The sequence below is a fragment of the Phyllobates terribilis genome, unplaced genomic scaffold (genome assembly GCF_046119375.1).
Source record: "Phyllobates terribilis strain yellow unplaced genomic scaffold, ASM4611937v1 Scaffold_311__1_contigs__length_2239622, whole genome shotgun sequence".
Taxonomy (NCBI): Eukaryota; Metazoa; Chordata; class Amphibia; order Anura; family Dendrobatidae; genus Phyllobates; species Phyllobates terribilis.
Genome location: NW_027363071.1, coordinates 51,429 through 70,351, shown reverse-complemented (window position 1 = coordinate 70,351; position 18,923 = coordinate 51,429). Strand labels below are relative to the sequence as shown.

Genomic DNA, 18,923 nt, shown 5'->3' with positions numbered 1-18,923 from the left:
TCCAATGTTTGGGCACACAGGGACTCTCTAAATGCAACATGGTATCCGCTAACAAATTGAATGGAAAATCGGCTCAAATTGTTAGCGGACACCACATTGCGTTTGGAGAGCCCCTCTGTGCCCAAACTTTGGAGCTCCCCCACAAGTGACCCCATTTTGGAAACTAGACCCCCCAAGGCACCTTTCTAGATGCATAGTGAGCACTTGGAACCCCCAGGTGCTTCACAAATTGATTCGTAAAAATGAAAAAGTGAAAAAAAAAACACTTTTTCATTTTTATGAATCAATTTGTGAAGAACCTGGGGTTCCAAGTGCTCACTATGAATCTAGATAGGTGCCTTGGGGGGTCTAGTTTCCAAAATGGGGTCACTTGTGGGGGAGCTCCAATGTTTGGGCACACAGGGACTCTCCAAATGCAACATGATACCCGCTAACAAATTGTCGGCTCAAATTGTTAGCGGATATCATGTTGCATTTGGAGAGTCCCTGTGTGCCCAAACATTGGAGCTCCTCCACAAGTGACCCCATTTTGGAAACTAGACCCCCCAAGGCACCTATCTAGATGCATAGTGAGCACTTGGAACCCCTAGGTGCTTCACAAATTAATTCGTAAAAATGAAAAAGTGTTTTTTTTTTCACTTTTTCATTATTACGAATCAATTTGTGAAGCACCTGGGGGTTCCAAGTGCTCACTATGCATCTAGAAAGGTGCCTTGGGGGGTCTAGTTTCCAAAATGGGGTCACTTGTGGGGGAGCTCCAAAGTTTGGGCACAGAGGGGCTCTCCAAACGCAATGTGGCGTCCGCTAACAATTTGAGCCGATTTTCCATTCAATTTGTTAGCGGATACCATGTTGCATTTAGAGAGTCCCTGTGTGCCCAAACATTGGAGCTCCCCCACAAGTGACCCCATTTTGGAAACTAGACCCCCCAAGGCACCTATTTAGATGCATAGTGAGCACTTGGAACCCCTAGGTGCTTCACAAATTGATTCGTAAAAATGAAAAAGTGTTTTTTTTTTTCACTTTTTAATTATTACGAATCAATTTGTGAAGCACCTGGGGGTTCCAAGTGCTCACTATGCATCTAGAAAGGTGCCTTGGGGGGTCTAGTTTCCAAAATGGGGTCACTTGTGGGGGAGCTCCAAAGTTTGGGCACAGAGAAGCTCTCCAAACGCAATGTGGTGTCCGCTAACAATTTGAGCCGATTTTGCGTTAAATTTGTTAGCGGACACCATGTTGCATTTAGAGAGCCGCTGTGTGCCCAAATATTGGAGCTCCCCAACAAGTGACCCCATTTTGGAAACTAGACCACCCAAGGCACCTATCTAGATGCATAGTGAGCACTTGGAACCCTCAGGTGCTTCACAAATTGATTCATACAAATGAAAAAGTGTTTTTTTTTTCACTTTTTCATTGTTACGAATCAATTTGTGAAGCACCTGGGGGTTCCAAGTGCTCACTATGCATCTAGATAGGTGCCTTGGGGGGTCTAGTTTCCAAAATGGAGTCACTTGTGGGGGAGCTCCAATGTTTGGGCACACAGGGACTCTCTAAATGCAACATGGTGTCCTCTAACAAATTTAACGGAAAATCGGCTCAAATTGTTAGCGACACCATGTTGCGTTTGGAGAGCCGCTGTGTGCCCAAACATTGGAGCTCCCCCACAAGTGACCCCATTTTGGAAACTAGACCCCCCAAGGCACCTATCTAGATGCATTGTGAGCACTTGGAACACTCAGGTGCTTCACAAATTGATTCATAAAAATGAAAAAGTGTTTTTTTTTTCACTTTTTCATTGTTACGAATCAATTTGTGAAGCACCTGGGGGTTCCAAGTGCTCACTATGCATCTAGAAAGGTGCCTTGGTGGGTCTAGTTTCCAAAATGGGGTCACTTGTGGGGGAGCTCCAAAGTTTGGGCACACATGGGCTCTCCAAACACAACATGGCGTCCGCTAATTATTCAAGCAAATTTTACAATCAAAAAGTCAAATAGCGCTCCTTCCCTTCCGAGCCCTGCCGTGCGCCCAAACAGTATTTTTTCCCCAAATATTGGGTATCTGCGTGCCCAGGGGAAATTGCACAACAAATTTTGGGGTCCATTTTTTCTTGTTACCCCTGTGAAAATAAAAAAAATTGGGTCTAAATTAACATTTTTGTGAAAAAAGTTAAATGTTCATTTTTTTCTTCCACATTCAAAAAATTCCTGTGAAGCACCTGAAGGGTTAATAAAGTTCTTGAATGTGGTTTTGAGCACCTTGAGGGGTGCAGTTTTTAGAATGGTGTCACTTTTGGGTATTTTCTGTCATAAAGACCTCTCAAAGTGACTTCAAATGTGATGTGGTCCCTAAAAAAATGGTTTTGTAAATTTTGCTGGAAAAATGAGAAATCGCTGGTCAACTTTTAACCCTTATAGCTCCCTAACAAAAAAAAATTTTGGTTCCAAAATTGTGCTGATGTAAAGTAGACATGTGGGAAATGTTATTTATTAACTCTTTTGTGTGACATATCGCTCTGATTTCAGGGCTTAAAAATTCAAATTTTGAAAATTGCAAAATTTTCAAAATTTTCGCCAAATTTCCGTTTTTTTCACAAATAAACGCAAGTGATATCGAAGAAATTTTTCCACAATCATGAAGTACAATATGTCACGAAAAAACAGTCTCAGAATCAGGGGGATCCGTTGAAGCGTTCGAGAGTAATTACCTCATAAAGTGACAGTGGTCAGAATTGTAAAAATTGGCCCGGTCATTAACGTGCAAACCACCCGCGGGGCTTAAGGGGTTAAAAGGCTGCTGTTGATAACAAGGGCATTTGCTAAATAGATGGTGTGTGTGCAACAATATACTGAAAGGTCAATTATATTGTGCAGCTTATCTCACCACCTGTAGTTATTTAGGTGAAAGCTCCAAAATGCTTGCCTAATATGTCTGTTTATCCAAAAGGAAGTAAAAAGGGAGAGCTAGAAAGATAGCATTGCATCACATTACATGGCAATGCAATGCACAGTTGCTGAAGTTGAACCAAAATGAGCTTGTAATCTGGCTTCTGCAACTTTGAACATGAAAAATCCAATGAGGAGAAGAAAAGCAAAGCCAAAGAGTCCATCCCAAAATCCGACAAACAAGCAAAATGAACAAAAAACATTGAATTCAATTCTTTCTGATTTTAGAAACTGCATTAAAGAAGGGGTGCACCGGTCCTGGAGATACTGCAATACCAGGTCAATGCGTGGAGTGGACAGAGCAAGCTCTTTTTCCATCTCCCTGTTCTAAAAATCCATTTAATATATGGTCCCCAGATAGGGGACGTATCAGATATTAAACTGATAAGAACAGATACTACACTTGATCTTAGCCAAAAGGCCGAGAAGCGATAACCAGAATTGGTTTCAAACTACGGAGCCACCCAAGGATCCTGAAAAGTCCATTTGTGGAGATGAGCTCCTGGACTCCCGTTAAGAAGACATGTTGTCAACCTCTAGATCCCTTACATGCCTGCACTTTTCGGCTTGCTGCTGCTGCAATCCACGCGTTTTAGATCTGCATAACTCCACCTCTTTAAACACAGCACCTTCACCCCCTGCTGTTCCCACCCGCCTCAACACCGTTGGAAGGGAGGAGAACCAATTAAGGCGGGGGGTGGGGTGGAACGAGCAGCTGTCTACCCTTAGCAGGAGGGCTCCTGATTACATACCTCTCCTGCTGCTGCTGGCTGTCCAGCAGCAGACTGAAGGTGGCTGCTGCTGTGCACAGGTATATAAAGGCTCAGAGCCTATTATGACACGCGCAGCCAGCGTTCCATTGCCACATTCCATCTACTGCAGGCAGGATACCTGGCTGGCTGAATGTCGCTGAGAAGCTCACAGAGACCGCCATAAGCAACAGTTTAACAGAATGCCACAGACTAATCAACCAAACTTTTTGGGTTGGGTTCTCTTTTATAGTCTGCAGGCATTAAATGAAAGAAGTCAGTGTTCCAGCAGAAGGAGACAACGTTTCAGAAAAGGCATTGTAGCAAACCAAAAAAGAAATTTTAAGCGCAGCAGAGTAACCAGCGCACATACCTGTTAGCTCAGGTGAGTTTAAAAGGCTGCTGTTGATAACAAGGGCATTTGCTAAATAGATGGTGTGTGTGCAACAATATACTGAAAGGTCAATTATATTGTGCAGCTTATCTCACCACCTGTAGTTATTTAGGTGAAAGCTCCAAAATGCTTGCCTAATATGTCTGTTTATCCAAAAGGAAGTAAAAAGGGAGAGCTAGAAAGATAGCATTGCATCACATTACATGGCAATGCAATGCACAGTTGCTGAAGTTGAACCAAAATGAGCTTGTAATCTGGCTTCTGCAACTTTGAACATGAAAAATCCAATGAGGAGAAGAAAAGCAAAGCCAAAGAGTCCATCCCAAAATCCGACAAACAAGCAAAATGAACAAAAAACATTGAATTCAATTCTTTCTGATTTTAGAAACTGCATTAAAGAAGGGGTGCACCGGTCCTGGAGATACTGCAATACCAGGTCAATGCGTGGAGTGGACAGAGCAAGCTCTTTTTCCATCTCCCTGTTCTAAAAATCCATTTAATATATGGTCCCCAGATAGGGGACGTATCAGATATTAAACTGATAAGAACAGATTTTTTTTTTTTTTTTTTTTTTTCCAAATCAGATAGGCCGGAGCATAAGCTCAATCAAATCGACTTACAAAAGCCTTTCATTGACACTTAGCCTTTCATCACACTTGGTATATAATCAAAAATAAAACCAAACCTTATCATCAGGTACATTATACACTACTAATTAAACTTTACCAAAAACCTCCACTTTTTAAACTTCCAGATCCCTTCAGCATCTATAATACTTCCACGTTCCTGATCCCAGAGGTATATTACATACATACGTGACAGAATCAATCTCAAACATTCATTAACTGACATTTTCTTCCTTTTAAAAACTAACAAATTCCTCGCATCCCACAAACTTTCAATTACACACACCACCAACAACCATAAAATCCTATCCTTAATTCTACTACATGCACCCATCCCAAACATAGCAAGTTTCCAATTTACATACTTTACACCCACCAATTCCTTGCAAAGTCCCCCTATACCCTTCCATACATCATATGCAAAATCACAATCCCATACCATATGTCTAACATGCTCTCTCAAACCACATCCATCCCTCGGGCATACCTCAGATTTAACTAAATCCCTCTTCTTTTGCACATCTCTAACAGGCAAAATGTCATGCAATATCATCCAAGCGATATCTCTCTGTCTGTTAGTCACACCATTTATACTTAATTTTCTCCACATCTCGGTTACTTCCTCCCCTCTCAACCCATTGATATTACATACCACCTCACGCTCACGCACCATCCTAATGACTTTCTTCTTTTGCCTAAAATCACTCATGTTAACGGACAACAAATCATACTTCCTTACAAATTTCTCAACACAACCATACCATACAGGACACTTAAAAGCAACAGGCACTCTAGCATCCCTTTTGACCCACTTTAAGCCATAAAGCATCCATCCAGCCGAATACTTCATCATATAAGCACACTTATTACTTTTCCCTAGAACCACCACCACCATTTTCACGTAACTAATCCCTAAAAAGAAATCAATATTTGGAAAATCCAAACCACCATTTACACATAACTTATAGACATATTCCCGTTTCAATTTCTCCATGCGACTTCCCCAAAGAAAATTAAAGATGAATTTCTCAGTTTTCCTAATTTTCTTAAAAGCAGCAGGATATACATTCGCAACAAACAACAAAATAGGCAAAATAACCGCCTTAATAATCAGAACTTTCCCAGTCAGAGTTAATTCTCTCATTCGCCAAAAATTCAACTTGCGCACCACTCTCACCCCACAATGTTCCCAACTCTCATTTCCTTTCAAATCATCATTAAACTTAATCACAAGCACCTTTATTGCACCATCCTCACACCTCACACCATCCATCCGTACATTCCTCTCACCAAAACATTTAAAGGAACTCTTAGTCCAATTGACCTTAAAAGCTGAGACACTACAAAACAAACTTAATATCAACCTTGCCCTACTCATCGCAGCCATATTCCCACTCACAATCACTACATCATCCATGTAACCTAGAATTCTCACATCCTTTCCATTACTCCCAGGAATCATCACACCTCTCATAACCTTATCCTTCCTAACCATACACATCAACACTTCAATCACACTAATAAACAAAAAAGGGGACATAGGGCACCCCTGACGCACTCCTGATTTAATTCTCACTTTCTCACTCAACCACCCATTCACCAAAAATTCACTTGAAACATTACAATACAAACTCCTAACACAGTTTACAAAATTCCTGGAATAACCCATCTTAGACAAAACCTTAAACATAAAGCTATGTGACACACGGTCAAAAGCTTTTTCAAAATCAACCGAAAACAACAAACATTTCTGCTTACGACTCATACAATCCCCAATCACATCACGCAACAACACCAAATTTTCAGTCATACTTCTCCCAGGCACTGCACACACTTGATCTTCATCCACCACACCGCCAATCACTTCCCGCATCCGGCTAGCCAACAATTTACTAAACACCTTATAGTCTGCATTCAAAAGGGTGATTGGCCTCCAATTCCCCAAATCCTTTTTATCACCTTTCTTATGAACCAAAACCACCACCCCATCTCTCATAGATTCACTCAACATATTCTCCGTGAACATATACTGGCACACCTCCAATAAGTCATTTCCCATCGTGTCCCATTCCTTAACATATAACTCCACGGGCAGTCCATCCTTCCCAGGTGTTTTATTCTTACTCGCAGACATCACCACTTTTTTAACTTCATCCAACACAATTACATCATCCAATATTTCACGTTCATCCTCACCCAAACAACCTTCTAAACACCCCAAAGCATCAGTCAACATCCTATCATCAACCCATTTTTCCCCATACAACTCCTTATAAAACAACACCACCTCCTGCATCACATCCTTCCCACTCACACACACCCCATCGCCATTCACCACCTCATCCATATCTACTTTCTTCCCAAAAACTTTTTTGAAAAAAAACCTTGTGCATTTCTCATTTTTCTCCAAATGTTCAATCTTAGAACGGTAAATAATTTCTTTCCCTTTACCCTCAATATATTTCTTAATCTCTTCTTTCACTTGACACATCAAAACATCCACATCCACTCCAATCATCCTTAACTTCCTCAGCCACTCCAGTCTAGAGCTTAAATCATTAAATTTTGCTCTATTCATTGCTGCTTTCCTCCTGCCCCTTTTTCTAAAGAAAAAAACAATCTCACTCTTCATCCAGTCCCACCACTCAAGCACATTCCTGTAATCACTTTTTTTATCCCTCCACCTAACATACATTCGCCTAAAATCACGCATGATCCTATTATCTTCCAGCAAACGCACATTAAGTTTCCACACGCCACCACCATATACAAAGGAAATCTTACCTTCTAGACGTGCCCTCAAACACACATGGTCAGAGAAGGGAACATCTTCCTGCTGGAAATTCCTACAAATAACATTTTGTGAAGAAAAGAAGATACGGTCTATTCTAGACTCTATGCCTCCCCTGTCGGCCTTATAGGTCGCAGGAGGTGGATTACCTAAAAAAACTTCCGCAGCATCCTGTAAGGAAAAATCCGCCACAAGACTCTTGAGTCTTTTACCTGTAACATCCATCTTATCCCCCTCCGTCACACAATTGAAATCTCCAACAAAAATTATTGGCATTTTGCCAGATAAAAAAAAACATAATTTCTCAAAAATTTCCAGCCTCTCCCCTTTATCTATTGGTGCATACATATTTACCACCCTAACCCTCCACCCCCTACAATTTAACTCACATATTACACACCTCCCCGCCTCCACCACCATGTAACTTTCTATCTTAACACTATAACCCTTCACCAAAACACCTACCCCACAATTTTTATTACATACAGAACCAGACCACACACTTTGACCTAAAGGCCATGCATTTTCACTTAAGGGATCGGAGATCGCACACTCCTGCACACAGTATACGTCCGCATCCAAGTTGCTCAAGTAGTCCAAAATTGCCACTCTTCTCGACTCAGATTTAATCAGCCGAACATTTAGCGACAAGATGCTGAGAGCAACTTGGGCACCCATCTATTAATTTGATGTGGCAGGTCACGACAACATGCCCACCTGTACATCATCCTAACCCTTCTGGGGGTAGGACGCTGGACGTGCAGATATCGTAGTTTGTGCCTTCCCCCAAAAAAGACACATCTTGGGGATCGGATGCAGTAGGGTACACCCGGGCTGGACTCACACTGCAGTCACTTAAAGGGGAAAAGGATGGTTCAGTTTTCTTCTTTTTCTTCACTGAAGCGCCTCCATCTTCATCTGAACTATAATCCCGCCGCTGGGGGTCAAAGTCCCCCTGACATCCCTCCTCCTCAAGGTCAGAAACGACATCGCTCCAGGCCACATGCGGTGTTCTGGTCAGATCAGACTCCTCTTCCCCCTGCAATGTAACCATCATGTCTGGAATTTCAGCCTCCAGATCCTCCACCGGGGCCACTTCCATGCCTATGCGATCATCAGTTATCGTCTCAGACTCACTGACATCTGAAGCCACAGACGCGGCCCTCTGCACCGGTGGCTCAGGTGCCAGCTCCATATTTCCTCTTACATTCACACGAACCAGTTCTGGAAAAGCAACCCGAGCCTCCTCCTCATCCAGGAAAGCCAGAGTAGATATCGGAGCAGTCGGAGTTGGAGCAGTCGGAGTTGTAGCTGTGGGTGCAGGAGATTCATTTCTTCTCCTTCCCCTTCCCGCTGCCCCCGCATATGAACCAGGATGGAATATACAGTCTCTGAAGGCATGCCCCTTCTCTCCGCAGAGGTTACAGACTATTTCATTTTTGCAATTATTGGAAGAATGACCCACCTCATTGCACTTCCTGCAAATAATCTGTCTGATGTCGCATGCTTCCTGAGTATGGCCATACCTCCTACAATGACGACAAAACCTGGGCGCATTGGGGAAGAACAGGTAACCCCGCTCACTCCCAATGGAAAAATTTGATGGAGGATAATGTATACCCCCTGGTTCATCAGGACTTTCCCGGAACTTGACCATGAAACGATATTTACCGGTCCATAGTTCCTCCTCATTCATGACTTTTACTGCCACCTTGGTAATATAGCAGTGCCTATTTAGAAAGGCATAAATCAAAGCCAAGTCCACATGTGGGTTGTACATGAAAACAGTCAGAGGTACCTCTTTGGAGCAATACAAGATGACAAAAGTCAGCCCATCCAAATATTGATTGTCCAGATTCTTTTTCAAACAATCATAGAAATTGTTGCAAACAGCCATAGAAGTAAATACAAGATTATACTTGCTTTTGAATTGCTGGAGGCACAAGATTTCTTCCTTCTTCACTTCAAGGAGTCCAAACAAAATCTCCTTCACCACGAAGCTGAGGGTAAAGATTCCTTCTTTGCCTTCTTCCACATCAATCTGGATTCCAAACTTCACTCGAGCCTCACCGGGCCCAGCGTATCGAATGCGTCCCATTATCGCTAGTCGTGTCTACTGGCCAACTCCTTATAGCAGCAAGTGGCTTAAGCCATAAAATGGCGATGCCACAGGGCCAAGAGTTAACGCACAGACAGCCAAATGACTAGACCCATTACAGATCTGAGCCAAAAGGCCGAGAAGCGATAACCAGAATTGGTTTCAAACTACGGAGCCACCCAAGGATCCTGAAAAGTCCATTTGTGGAGATGAGCTCCTGGACTCCCGTTAAGAAGACATGTTGTCAACCTCTAGATCCCTTACATGCCTGCACTTTTCGGCTTGCTGCTGCTGCAATCCACGCGTTTTAGATCTGCATAACTCCACCTCTTTAAACACAGCACCTTCACCCCCTGCTGTTCCCACCCGCCTCAACACCGTTGGAAGGGAGGAGAACCAATTAAGGCGGGGGGTGGGGTGGAACGAGCAGCTGTCTACCCTTAGCAGGAGGGCTCCTGATTACATACCTCTCCTGCTGCTGCTGCTGCTGGCTGTCCAGCAGCAGACTGAAGGTGGCTGCTGCTGTGCACAGGTATATAAAGGCTCAGAGCCTATTATGACACGCGCAGCCAGCGTTCCATTGCCACATTCCATCTACTGCAGGCAGGATACCTGGCTGGCTGAATGTCGCTGAGAAGCTCACAGAGACCGCCATAAGCAACAGTTTAACAGAATGCCACAGACTAATCAACCAAACTTTTTGGGTTGGGTTCTCTTTTATAGTCTGCAGGCATTAAATGAAAGAAGTCAGTGTTCCAGCAGAAGGAGACAACGTTTCAGAAAAGGCATTGTAGCAAACCAAAAAAGAAATTTTAAGCGCAGCAGAGTAACCAGCGCACATACCTGTTAGCTCAGGTGAGTTTAAAAGGCTGCTGTTGATAACAAGGGCATTTGCTAAATAGATGGTGTGTGTGCAACAATATACTGAAAGGTCAATTATATTGTGCAGCTTATCTCACCACCTGTAGTTATTTAGGTGAAAGCTCCAAAATGCTTGCCTAATATGTCTGTTTATCCAAAAGGAAGTAAAAAGGGAGAGCTAGAAAGATAGCATTGCATCATATTACATGGCAATGCAATGCACAGTTGCTGAAGTTGAACCAAAATGAGCTTGTAATCTGGCTTCTGCAACTTTGAACATGAAAAATCCAATGAGGAGAAGAAAAGCAAAGCCAAAGAGTCCATACCAAAATCCGACAAACAAGCAAAATGAACAAAAAACTTTGAATTCAATTCTTTCTGATTTTAGAAACTGCATTAAAGAAGGGGTGCACCGGTCCTGGAGATACTGCAATACCAGGTCAATGCGTGGAGTGGACAGAGCAAGCTCTTTTTCCATCTCCCTGTTCTAAAAATCCATTTAATATATGGTCCCCAGATAGGGGACGTATCAGATATTAAACTGATAAGAACAGATACTACACTTGATCTTAGCCAAAAGGCCGAGAAGCGATAACCAGAATTGGTTTCAAACTACGGAGCCACCCAAGGATCCTGAAAAGTCCATTTGTGGAGATGAGCTCCTGGACTCCCGTTAAGAAGACATGTTGTCAACCTCTAGATCCCTTACATGCCTGCACTTTTCGGCTTGCTGCTGCTGCAATCCACGCGTTTTAGATCTGCATAACTCCACCTCTTTAAACACAGCACCTTCACCCCCTGCTGTTCCCACCCGCCTCAACACCGTTGGAAGGGAGGAGAACCAATTAAGGCGGGGGGTGGGGTGGAACGAGCAGCTGTCTACCCTTAGCAGGAGGGCTCCTGATTACATACCTCTCCTGCTGCTGCTGCTGCTGCTGGCTGTCCAGCAGCAGACTGAAGGTGGCTGCTGCTGTGCACAGGTATATAAAGGCTCAGAGCCTATTATGACACGCGCAGCCAGCGTTCCATTGCCACATTCCATCTACTGCAGGCAGGATACCTGGCTGGCTGAATGTCGCTGAGAAGCTCACAGAGACCGCCATAAGCAACAGTTTAACAGAATGCCACAGACTAATCAACCAAACTTTTTGGGTTGGGTTCTCTTTTATAGTCTGCAGGCATTAAATGAAAGAAGTCAGTGTTCCAGCAGAAGGAGACAACGTTTCAGAAAAGGCATTGTAGCAAACCAAAAAAGAAATTTTAAGCGCAGCAGAGTAACCAGCGCACATACCTGTTAGCTCAGGTGAGTTTAAAAGGCTGCTGTTGATAACAAGGGCATTTGCTAAATAGATGGTGTGTGTGCAACAATATACTGAAAGGTCAATTATATTGTGCAGCTTATCTCACCACCTGTAGTTATTTAGGTGAAAGCTCCAAAATGCTTGCCTAATATGTCTGTTTATCCAAAAGGAAGTAAAAAGGGAGAGCTAGAAAGATAGCATTGCATCACATTACATGGCAATGCAATGCACAGTTGCTGAAGTTGAACCAAAATGAGCTTGTAATCTGGCTTCTGCAACTTTGAACATGAAAAATCCAATGAGGAGAAGAAAAGCAAAGCCAAAGAGTCCATCCCAAAATCCGACAAACAAGCAAAATGAACAAAAAACATTGAATTCAATTCTTTCTGATTTTAGAAACTGCATTAAAGAAGGGGTGCACCGGTCCTGGAGATACTGCAATACCAGGTCAATGCGTGGAGTGGACAGAGCAAGCTCTTTTTCCATCTCCCTGTTCTAAAAATCCATTTAATATATGGTCCCCAGATAGGGGACGTATCAGATATTAAACTGATAAGAACAGATACTACACTTGATCTTAGCCAAAAGGCCGAGAAGCGATAACCAGAATTGGTTTCAAACTACGGAGCCACCCAAGGATCCTGAAAAGTCCATTTGTGGAGATGAGCTCCTGGACTCCCGTTAAGAAGACATGTTGTCAACCTCTAGATCCCTTACATGCCTGCACTTTTCGGCTTGCTGCTGCTGCAATCCACGCGTTTTAGATCTGCATAACTCCACCTCTTTAAACACAGCACCTTCACCCCCTGCTGTTCCCACCCGCCTCAACACCGTTGGAAGGGAGGAGAACCAATTAAGGCGGGGGGTGGGGTGGAACGAGCAGCTGTCTACCCTTAGCAGGAGGGCTCCTGATTACATACCTCTCCTGCTGCTGCTGCTGCTGGCTGTCCAGCAGCAGACTGAAGGTGGCTGCTGCTGTGCACAGGTATATAAAGGCTCAGAGCCTATTATGACACGCGCAGCCAGCGTTCCATTGCCACATTCCATCTACTGCAGGCAGGATACCTGGCTGGCTGAATGTCGCTGAGAAGCTCACAGAGACCGCCATAAGCAACAGTTTAACAGAATGCCACAGACTAATCAACCAAACTTTTTGGGTTGGGTTCTCTTTTATAGTCTGCAGGCATTAAATGAAAGAAGTCAGTGTTCCAGCAGAAGGAGACAACGTTTCAGAAAAGGCATTGTAGCAAACCAAAAAAGAAATTTTAAGCGCAGCAGAGTAACCAGCGCACATACCTGTTAGCTCAGGTGAGTTTAAAAGGCTGCTGTTGATAACAAGGGCATTTGCTAAATAGATGGTGTGTGTGCAACAATATACTGAAAGGTCAATTATATTGTGCAGCTTATCTCACCACCTGTAGTTATTTAGGTGAAAGCTCCAAAATGCTTGCCTAATATGTCTGTTTATCCAAAAGGAAGTAAAAAGGGAGAGCTAGAAAGATAGCATTGCATCACATTACATGGCAATGCAATGCACAGTTGCTGAAGTTGAACCAAAATGAGCTTGTAATCTGGCTTCTGCAACTTTGAACATGAAAAATCCAATGAGGAGAAGAAAAGCAAAGCCAAAGAGTCCATCCCAAAATCCGACAAACAAGCAAAATGAACAAAAAACATTGAATTCAATTCTTTCTGATTTTAGAAACTGCATTAAAGAAGGGGTGCACCGGTCCTGGAGATACTGCAATACCAGGTCAATGCGTGGAGTGGACAGAGCAAGCTCTTTTTCCATCTCCCTGTTCTAAAAATCCATTTAATATATGGTCCCCAGATAGGGGACGTATCAGATATTAAACTGATAAGAACAGATACTACACTTGATCTTAGCCAAAAGGCCGAGAAGCGATAACCAGAATTGGTTTCAAACTACGGAGCCACCCAAGGATCCTGAAAAGTCCATTTGTGGAGATGAGCTCCTGGACTCCCGTTAAGAAGACATGTTGTCAACCTCTAGATCCCTTACATGCCTGCACTTTTCGGCTTGCTGCTGCTGCAATCCACGCGTTTTAGATCTGCATAACTCCACCTCTTTAAACACAGCACCTTCACCCCCTGCTGTTCCCACCCGCCTCAACACCGTTGGAAGGGAGGAGAACCAATTAAGGCGGGGGGTGGGGTGGAACGAGCAGCTGTCTACCCTTAGCAGGAGGGCTCCTGATTACATACCTCTCCTGCTGCTGCTGCTGCTGGCTGTCCAGCAGCAGACTGAAGGTGGCTGCTGCTGTGCACAGGTATATAAAGGCTCAGAGCCTATTATGACACGCGCAGCCAGCGTTCCATTGCCACATTCCATCTACTGCAGGCAGGATACCTGGCTGGCTGAATGTCGCTGAGAAGCTCACAGAGACCGCCATAAGCAACAGTTTAACAGAATGCCACAGACTAATCAACCAAACTTTTTGGGTTGGGTTCTCTTTTATAGTCTGCAGGCATTAAATGAAAGAAGTCAGTGTTCCAGCAGAAGGAGACAACGTTTCAGAAAAGGCATTGTAGCAAACCAAAAAATAAATTTTAAGCGCAGCAGAGTAACCAGCGCACATACCTGTTAGCTCAGGTGAGTTTAAAAGGCTGCTGTTGATAACAAGGGCATTTGCTAAATAGATGGTGTGTGTGCAACAATATACTGAAAGGTCAATTATATTGTGCAGCTTATCTCACCACCTGTAGTTATTTAGGTGAAAGCTCCAAAATGCTTGCCTAATATGTCTGTTTATCCAAAAGGAAGTAAAAAGGGAGAGCTAGAAAGATAGCATTGCATCACATTACATGGCAATGCAATGCACAGTTGCTGAAGTTGAACCAAAATGAGCTTGTAATCTGGCTTCTGCAACTTTGAACATGAAAAATCCAATGAGGAGAAGAAAAGCAAAGCTAAAGAGTCCATCCCAAAATCCGACAAACAAGCAAAATGAACAAAAAACATTGAATTCAATTCTTTCTGATTTTAGAAACTGCATTAAAGAAGGGGTGCACCGGTCCTGGAGATACTGCAATACCAGGTCAATGCGTGGAGTGGACAGAGCAAGCTCTTTTTCCATCTCCCTGTTCTAAAAATCCATTTAATATATGGTCCCCAGATAGGGGACGTATCAGATATTAAACTGATAAGAACAGATACTACACTTGATCTTAGCCAAAAGGCCGAGAAGCGATAACCAGAATTGGTTTCAAACTAAGGAGCCACCCAAGGATCCTGAAAAGTCCATTTGTGGAGATGAGCTCCTGGACTCCCGTTAAGAAGACATGTTGTCAACCTCTAGATCCCTTACATGCCTGCACTTTTCGGCTTGCTGCTGCTGCAATCCACGCGTTTTAGATCTGCATAACTCCACCTCTTTAAACACAGCACCTTCACCCCCTGCTGTTCCCACCCGCCTCAACACCGTTGGAAGGGAGGAGAACCAATTAAGACGGGGGGTGGGGTGGAACGAGCAGCTGTCTACCCTTAGCAGGAGGGCTCCTGATTACATACCTCTCCTGCTGCTGCTGCTGCTGGCTGTCCAGCAGCAGACTGAAGGTGGCTGCTGCTGTGCACAGGTATATAAAGGCTCAGAGCCTATTATGACACGCGCAGCCAGCGTTCCATTGCCACATTCCATCTACTGCAGGCAGGATACCTGGCTGGCTGAATGTCGCTGAGAAGCTCACAGAGACCGCCATAAGCAACAGTTTAACAGAATGCCACAGACTAATCAACCAAACTTTTTGGGTTGGGTTCTCTTTTATAGTCTGCAGGCATTAAATGAAAGAAGTCAGTGTTCCAGCAGAAGGAGACAACGTTTCAGAAAAGGCATTGTAGCAAACCAAAAAAGAAATTTTAAGCGCAGCAGAGTAACCAGCGCACATACCTGTTAGCTCAGGTGAGTTTAAAAGGCTGCTGTTGATAACAAGGGCATTTGCTAAATAGATGGTGTGTGTGCAACAATATACTGAAAGGTCAATTATATTGTGCAGCTTATCTCACCACCTGTAGTTATTTAGGTGAAAGCTCCAAAATGCTTGCCTAATATGTCTGTTTATCCAAAAGGAAGTAAAAAGGGAGAGCTAGAAAGATAGCATTGCATCACATTACATGGCAATGCAATGCACAGTTGCTGAAGTTGAACCAAAATGAGCTTGTAATCTGGCTTCTGCAACTTTGAACATGAAAAATCCAATGAGGAGAAGAAAAGCAAAGCCAAAGAGTCCATCCCAAAATCCGACAAACAAGCAAAATGAACAAAAAACATTGAATTCAATTCTTTCTGATTTTAGAAACTGCATTAAAGAAGGGGTGCACCGGTCCTGGAGATACTGAAATACCAGGTCAATGCGTGGAGTGGACAGAGCAAGCTCTTTTTCCATCTCCCTGTTCTAAAAATCCATTTAATATATGGTCCCCAGATAGGGGACGTATCAGATATTAAACTGATAAGAACAGATACTACACTTGATCTTAGCCAAAAGGCCGAGAAGCGATAACCAGAATTGGTTTCAAACTACGGAGCCACCCAAGGATCCTGAAAAGTCCATTTGTGGAGATGAGCTCCTGGACTCCCGTTAAGAAGACATGTTGTCAACCTCTAGATCCCTTACATGCCTGCACTTTTCGGCTTGCTGCTGCTGCAATCCACGCGTTTTAGATCTGCATAACTCCACCTCTTTAAACACAGCACCTTCACCCCCTGCTGTTCCCACCCGCCTCAACACCGTTGGAAGGGAGGAGAACCAATTAAGGCGGGGGGTGGGGTGGAACGAGCAGCTGTCTACCCTTAGCAGGAGGGCTCCTGATTACATACCTCTCCTGCTGCTGCTGCTGCTGGCTGTCCAGCAGCAGACTGAAGGTGGCTGCTGCTGTGCACAGGTATATAAAGGCTCAGAGCCTATTATGACACGCGCAGCCAGCGTTCCATTGCCACATTCCATCTACTGCAGGCAGGATACCTGGCTGGCTGAATGTCGCTGAGAAGCTCACAGAGACCGCCATAAGCAACAGTTTAACAGAATGCCACAGACTAATCAACCAAACTTTTTGGGTTGGGTTCTCTTTTATAGTCTGCAGGCATTAAATGAAAGAAGTCAGTGTTCCAGCAGAAGGAGACAACGTTTCAGAAAAGGCATTGTAGCAAACCAAAAAAGAAATTTTAAGCGCAGCAGAGTAACCAGCGCACATACCTGTTAGCTCAGGTGAGTTTAAAAGGCTGCTGTTGATAACAAGGGCATTTGCTAAATAGATGGTGTGTGTGCAACAATATACTGAAAGGTCAATTATATTGTGCAGCTTATCTCACCACCTGTAGTTATTTAGGTGAAAGCTCCAAAATGCTTGCCTAATATGTCTGTTTATCCAAAAGGAAGTAAAAAGGGAGAGCTAGAAAGATAGCATTGCATCACATTACATGGCAATGCAATGCACAGTTGCTGAAGTTGAACCAAAATGAGCTTGTAATCTGGCTTCTGCAACTTTGAACATGAAAAATCCAATGAGGAGAAGAAAAGCAAAGCCAAAGAGTCCATCCCAAAATCCGACAAACAAGCAAAATGAACAAAAAACATTGAATTCAATTCTTTCTGATTTTAGAAACTGCATTAAAGAAGGGGTGCACCGGTCCTGGAGATACTGCAATACCAGGTCAATGCGTGGAGTGGACAGAGCAAGCTCTTTTTCCATCTCCCTGTTCTAAAAATCCATTTAATATATGGTCCCCAGATAGGGGACGTATCAGATATTAAACTGATAAGAACAGATACTACACTTGATCTTAGCCAAAAGGCCGAGAAGCGATAACCAGAATTGGTTTCAAACTACGGAGCCACCCAAGGATCCTGAAAAGTCCATTTGTGGAGATGAGCTCCTGGACTCCCGTTAAGAAGACATGTTGTCAACCTCTAGATCCCTTACATGCCTGCACTTTTCGGCTTGCTGCTGCTGCAATCCACGCGTTTTAGATCTGCATAACTCCACCTCTTTAAACACAGCACCTTCACCCCCTGCTGTTCCCACCCGCCTCAACACCGTTGGAAGGGAGGAGAACCAATTAAGGCGGGGGGTGGGGTGGAACGAGCAGCTGTCTACCCTTAGCAGGAGGGCTCCTGATTACATACCTCTCCTGCTGCTGCTGCTGCTGGCTGTCCAGCAGCAGACTGAAGGTGGCTGCTGCTGTGCACAGGTATATAAAGGCTCAGAGCCTATTATGACACGCGCAGCCAGCGTTCCATTGCCACATTCCATCTACTGCAGGCAGGATACCTGGCTGGCTGAATGTCGCTGAGAAGCTCACAGAGACCGCCATAAGCAACAGTTTAACAGAATGCCACAGACTAATCAACCAAACTTTTTGGGTTGGGTTCTCTTTTATAGTCTGCAGGCATTAAATGAAAGAAGTCAGTGTTCCAGCAGAAGGAGACAACGTTTCAGAAAAGGCATTGTAGCAAACCAAAAAAGAAATTTTAAGCGCAGCAGAGTAACCAGCGCACATACCTGTTAGCTCAGGTGAGTTTAAAAGGCTGCTGTTGATAACAAGGGCATTTGCTAAATAGATGGTGTGTGTGCAACAATATACTGAAAGGTCAATTATATTGTGCAGCTTATCTCACCACCTGTAGTTATTTAGGTGAAAGCTCCAAAATGCTTGCCTAATATGTCTGTTTATCCAAAACGAAGTAAAAAGGGAGAGCTAGAAAGATAGCATTGCATCACATTACATGGCAATGCAATGCACAGTTGCTGAAGTTGAACCAAAATGAGCTTGTAATCTGGCTTCTGCAACTTTGAACATGAAAAATCCAATGAGGAGAAGAAAAGCAAAGCCAAAGAGTCCATCCCAAAATCCGACAAACAAGCAAAATGAACAAAAAACATTGAATTCAATTCTTTCTGATTTTAGAAACTGCATTAAAGAAGGGGTGCACCGGTCCTGGAGATACTGCAATACCAGGTCAATGTGTGGAGTGGACAGAGCAAGCTCTTTTTCCATCTCCCTGTTCTAAAAATCCATTTAATATATGGTCCCCAGATAGGGGACGTATCAGATATTAAACTGATAAGAACAGATACTACACTTGATCTTAGCCAAAAGGCCGAGAAGCGATAACCAGAATTGGTTTCAAACTACGGAGCCA

The 18,923-nt window shown here is 43.6% G+C and overlaps 9 non-coding genes across 9 annotated transcripts; all 9 read right to left on the bottom strand.

The window, feature by feature from the left end:
- Positions 1-3,184: 3,184 nt before the first annotated feature.
- Positions 3,185-3,375, bottom strand: LOC141221073 (U2 spliceosomal RNA). The gene has a single exon (XR_012289151.1). It is a non-coding gene; the product is annotated as a U2 spliceosomal RNA (small nuclear RNA).
- A 1,109-nt stretch (positions 3,376-4,484) lies between these two features.
- LOC141221043 (U2 spliceosomal RNA) lies at positions 4,485-4,671 on the bottom strand. The gene has a single exon (XR_012289133.1). It is a non-coding gene; the product is annotated as a U2 spliceosomal RNA (small nuclear RNA).
- Positions 4,672-10,863: 6,192 nt separating this feature from the next.
- Positions 10,864-11,054, bottom strand: LOC141221072 (U2 spliceosomal RNA). Its single transcript, XR_012289150.1, has one exon. It is a non-coding gene; the product is annotated as a U2 spliceosomal RNA (small nuclear RNA).
- Positions 11,055-12,172: 1,118 nt separating this feature from the next.
- LOC141221071 (U2 spliceosomal RNA) lies at positions 12,173-12,363 on the bottom strand. Its single transcript, XR_012289149.1, has one exon. It is a non-coding gene; the product is annotated as a U2 spliceosomal RNA (small nuclear RNA).
- A 1,115-nt stretch (positions 12,364-13,478) lies between these two features.
- LOC141221070 (U2 spliceosomal RNA) lies at positions 13,479-13,669 on the bottom strand. Its single transcript, XR_012289148.1, has one exon. It is a non-coding gene; the product is annotated as a U2 spliceosomal RNA (small nuclear RNA).
- A 1,115-nt stretch (positions 13,670-14,784) lies between these two features.
- LOC141221069 (U2 spliceosomal RNA) lies at positions 14,785-14,975 on the bottom strand. Its single transcript, XR_012289147.1, has one exon. It is a non-coding gene; the product is annotated as a U2 spliceosomal RNA (small nuclear RNA).
- Positions 14,976-16,090: 1,115 nt separating this feature from the next.
- Positions 16,091-16,281, bottom strand: LOC141221010 (U2 spliceosomal RNA). Its single transcript, XR_012289104.1, has one exon. It is a non-coding gene; the product is annotated as a U2 spliceosomal RNA (small nuclear RNA).
- Positions 16,282-17,396: 1,115 nt separating this feature from the next.
- On the bottom strand, positions 17,397-17,587 carry LOC141221067 (U2 spliceosomal RNA). The gene has a single exon (XR_012289145.1). It is a non-coding gene; the product is annotated as a U2 spliceosomal RNA (small nuclear RNA).
- Positions 17,588-18,702: 1,115 nt separating this feature from the next.
- Positions 18,703-18,893, bottom strand: LOC141221016 (U2 spliceosomal RNA). The gene has a single exon (XR_012289110.1). It is a non-coding gene; the product is annotated as a U2 spliceosomal RNA (small nuclear RNA).
- Between the last annotated feature and the right edge of the window lie 30 nt (positions 18,894-18,923).